This window comes from Gossypium hirsutum, chromosome D07 (genome assembly GCF_007990345.1).
Source record: "Gossypium hirsutum isolate 1008001.06 chromosome D07, Gossypium_hirsutum_v2.1, whole genome shotgun sequence".
Classification (NCBI taxonomy): domain Eukaryota; kingdom Viridiplantae; phylum Streptophyta; class Magnoliopsida; order Malvales; family Malvaceae; genus Gossypium; species Gossypium hirsutum.
Genome location: NC_053443.1, coordinates 33155209 through 33160119, shown reverse-complemented (window position 1 = coordinate 33160119; position 4911 = coordinate 33155209).

Genomic DNA, 4911 nt, shown 5'->3' with positions numbered 1-4911 from the left:
ATGGTTTGGCTTTTAATTCAGCTACTAACACATTGTCGGGTAGAACAGACAAGTGCACATTCATCGCTCGTAAAGCAAACAATGATTTCCGGCTTAAGGCGTCCGCAACCACATTAGCCTTTCCCGGGTGGTAATAAATGACAAGCTCGTAATCTTTCAACAACTCAATCCAACGTCTTTGTCGCAGATTTAAGTCTCTTTGAGTCATCAAATATTTGAGACTTTTGTGATCCGAAAATACATGGCACTTTTCACCAAATAAGTAATGTCGCCATATTTTTAAAGCAAATACGATGGCAGCTAGTTCAAGATCATGGGTCGGATAATTTTTTCTCATGTGGCTTTAATTGTCTCGACGCATAGGCCACCACTCGACCTTCTTGCATCAATACGCAACCCAACCCAAGTAGGGATGCGTCACTATAAATGACAAACTCTTTGCCTGATTCGGGTTGCACTAAAATTGGAGCTTCAATCAAATAAGTTTTCAGTTGATCGAAACTTTTCTGACATTTCTCCGTCCATTCGAACTTAACATCCTTTTGAAGTAGCTTCGTCATTGGTGTGGCTATCATCGAGAAACCTTTTACAAATCGTCGGTAATAACCGGCGAGCCCCAGGAAGCTCCGAACTCCGGTAATATTTCTTGGAGGCTTCCAGTTAAGTATGGCTGAAATTTTGCTCAGGTCAACTCGAATACCCGATGCGGATACCACGTGACCCAAGAAGCTAACCTCTTTTAACCAGAACTCACACTTACTGAACTTAGCATATAACTGCTTATCCCGCAAAATTTGCAACACTAATCTCAGGTGCTCAGCATGTTCGGTCTCATCTCTTGAATAGACCAAGCTGTCATCAATGAACAGAACTAGGAACTGATCCAAATATGGTCTGAAGATCCGATTCATCAAATCCATAAATACCGCAGGGGCATTAGTGAGTCCAAACGGCATCACTAAGAATTCGTAGTGACCATATCTCGTTCTGAAGGCAGTTTTGGGTATGTCCGAATCTCGAATTCGCAACTGATAATAGCCCGATCTCAAATCTATTTTTGAGAACACTGAGGCTCCCTTCAGTTGGTCGAACAAATCATCGATACGCGGTAATGGATATTTGTTCTTTATTGTCACTTTATTCAGCTGACGATAGTCAATGCACAACCTCATGGTTCCGTCCTTCTTTTTCACGAACAATACTGGTGCACCCCAAGGTGAGAAGCTTGGTCGAGCGAAACCTCTATCCGTCAATTCTTGCAACTGAGCTTTCAACTCTTTTAACTCAGTTGGTGCCATACGATACGGAGCTATCGAAATCGGCGTAGTCCCAGGTACAAGCTCAATACCAAACTCTATCTCCCGAACAGGTGGTAAACCCGGTAATTTTTCAGGAAAAACATCCGGGTATTCACAAACCACCGACACAGATTCGTGTTTCTTTTTTAATTCTTTGTCATCAAGTACATACGCAAGGTATGCTTCGCACCCTTTTCTTACATAATTCTGGGCCAACATTGAGGATATTACAGCTGACAACCCCTTTAAGTCCGTAGACTCAACTCAGATTATCTCGTTATTTGCGCACCTCAAATCCATAGTCTTGCTTTTGCAGTTCACAACTGCATCATGCGCGGTCAGCCAATCCAAACCAAGAATAACATCAAATTCATCAAATGGCAAAAGCATTAAGTCTGCCGGAAAACAGGAACCTCGAATTACTAGGGGACATTCCTTACACACTTTGTCGACAAGCACGTAACGACCCAAGGGATTTGACACCCGAATTACGAACTCAGTAGACTCAATAGGTAAAGTCTTACTGGATGCTAGGGTTTCACATATGTAAGAATGAGTAGAACCGGGGTCAATCAGAGCAATTACATTAGTATCAAAGAGAGTAAAAGTATCGGTAATAACATCAGGCGAAGAAACATCCTCGCGGGCACGTATAGCATAAGCTCTAGCAGGCGCACGAGCCTCGGATTCGGTCGTAGCATCTCTAGATCCTCTCTGACCACCACTAGCATTGCCCGTATTTCCAGATGGTCTACCTCGAGCAGTGGTAGCACCCGGTTTCCCACTCTGATTTACATTCTGTTCAGACAACCTCGGGCAATCTTTAATGAAGTGGTCAACTGATCCGCACTTGTAACAGGAGCGGTCAGGGAATCTACAACTCCCCGAATGCCATTTACCGCAATATCGACATTTCATTCTGTCTCGACGTTCATTCCCATCACTGGCGACCGAAGTGCCTCGTGTACCCACAGGGGGTCGATCACGATCTCGTCTAAAAAGGCCCGAAGTGCCTCTCGACCAGCCCACATCATCTCGAAATTTCTTCGATGCCTGTTGAAGAGACTTTCCCGAAGATCTTTTACGAAACTCTCCAGTTCCCACATCAACTTTTTGTTTTCTTTTCTAAGCTCTTCGGCTTTACAAGCTTGCTCGACAAGTACTACGAACTCTCGTATTTCAAGAACGCCAACGAACATTTTATATCTTCATTCAGCCCATCCTCGAAGCGTTTACACATGATAGCCTCGGACGAAACACATTCCCGAGCGTATTTGCTAAGTCTAACAAATTTCGCTCGTAATCAGAAACCGACGTGGAACCTTGCTTAAGCTCAAGAAATTCCTTCCGTTTTTATCAACAAATCTCTGACTGATATACTTTTTCCGAAACTCAGTTTGGAAAAACTCCCAAGTTACTTGCTCTCGGGGCACAACAGAAGTCAGAGTACTCCACCAATAGTAGGCAGAATCACGTAGCAAGGAGATAGTACACTTTAGGCATTCATCGGCGTACAAGATAGCTCATCGAGTACCCGATAATGTTGTCCAACCAAAATACAGCTTGTTCGGCATCGTCGCTATCCGTAGCTTTAAATTCAGTAGCCCCATGTTTCGGATTCTGTCAACTGGGGGCTTATTTGACCTTATTTGGTCAGTTACCGGAGGTATTGTAGGTGCGGGGGTTGTATTAGTCGGAAGGGAGGTTGTGGAACAACCGTATTAGTTCGAATGTATTGGTCGAACCAATCATTCATCACGCTATAGAAAGCTTGTCTAGCTTCATCATTCGGGTTACTAGCATTAGGTTCAGAGTTCACCGGAGCTGTCCTTGTGCGGGAGCAGGCGCTACACTCTCAAGATCATCAGCTACCGCTCGGTCGGGATCGGGATCCATTACTATAAATAAACACATTTGCAAATGTCAGAAATCACCACACTATCAGATAATCACATAAAATGGCATGTATAGCTAGACCCAACGCATTACGGTAGTCCTAGAATCGACTAAACCGTAGCTCTGATACCAATCAAATGTAACACCCCGTACCCGAGTCCGTCGCCGGAGTCGGACACGAGGGGTTTGCAGACTTATCTCACTTCTTTGCACAATCCATTTTAAAAATTTCCAGGCAGTTGGCTAACTGCATCACTGTCACCTTAAAAATCATATCTTGGGTTCAGAAACTCGGAATCCAGTTCCGTAAATTTTCCCTAAAACTAGACTCATATGCCCATCTACATATTTTTTTCTAGAATTTTTGGTTTGGCCAATTAGTACAGTTTATTAGTCAAAGTCTCCCATGTTACAGGGATCGACTACCCTGACCTTTGCGCATTACGACTTGGATATCTCCCTGTACAGGGCTTCAATACTGATGCCGTTTGTTTCTATAGAAACTAGACTCAGAGAGGAATCTATAAATATATGGATTGACTCCTAATTGTCTCTGGTTAATTTATAATGAATTTCCAAAGTTGGAACAGGAAATCCAGAAACCGTTCTGGCCCTGTCTCACGAGAACCTGAATATCTCTTAACATACTGTCCGTATGATTGTTTCGTTACTTTCCTATGAAAATAGATTCATCAAGGTTAGTTTACATAATTTATTCACTATTTAATTCCATTCCTAATATTTTAGAGATTTTCCAAATCTACATCACTGCTGCTGTCAGCATCTGCTTTAAGGTAGACTTTACCTATTTCATGGTTCCATGATTCAACTAGCCCTTTTTGCATAAATAGCACAATTTATGATAGTGATTAACCATTCCCATGGCCAATCCTGTCAAGCATATCCACACCAAATGATTATAACATATACTCAAACACATATAAGCCATTTTCGCATGGCTATCCAAAATTATAAAGTCCAAAGGGTCCAGACCCAACAAACGGGTAGTCCTATACATGCCATTTCGAAGTTCAACAAAATTTACCAAAAGGGGGGGGCTGATAGTGTGGGCGACTTCGACTTAAAATCCCGAGTCCGATAGCTGAGAACAAAATCTATAAATAGAGGATCAAAGAAACGGAGTAAGCAATTATGCTAGTAAGTTTGAGCAAGGAATTCCAGCACAACAAAAGTATAGCATTCATGTAGCTAAACGGATAATTTCATATGCACAATTTTTCAATATCATACTTGCTTCACATACCAACCCTTATGTACATACACAAAGATCAACTTAGCCAAAGGCCGGTAGCTCGTTTATCAACTGAGCGAATACTTATTTGTAAGGGCTCAACTAAATTCAAGCACATACGAAACATACTCAATGTTGGGATGTTTCTAGAGTATTTACTGAAATTTTTACAGCAAGATCATTCATTCCCAAATCACGTACCTTCGGAATTTAACCGGATATAGCTACTCGTTCAAATGCCTTCAGGACATAGCCCGGTTATAGTAACTCGCACAATTGCCTTCGGGACTTAACCCGGATTTAGTAACTCGCACAAATGCCTTCGGGCTTAGCCCGGAATTAGTATCTCGCACAAATGCCTTCGGATTTAGTCCGATATGGTCACTTAGCACAAGCCTTCGGGACTTAGCCCGGACATCATTCAAATAACCATGCACATTTAACAATAAATATGCCATTGTATTT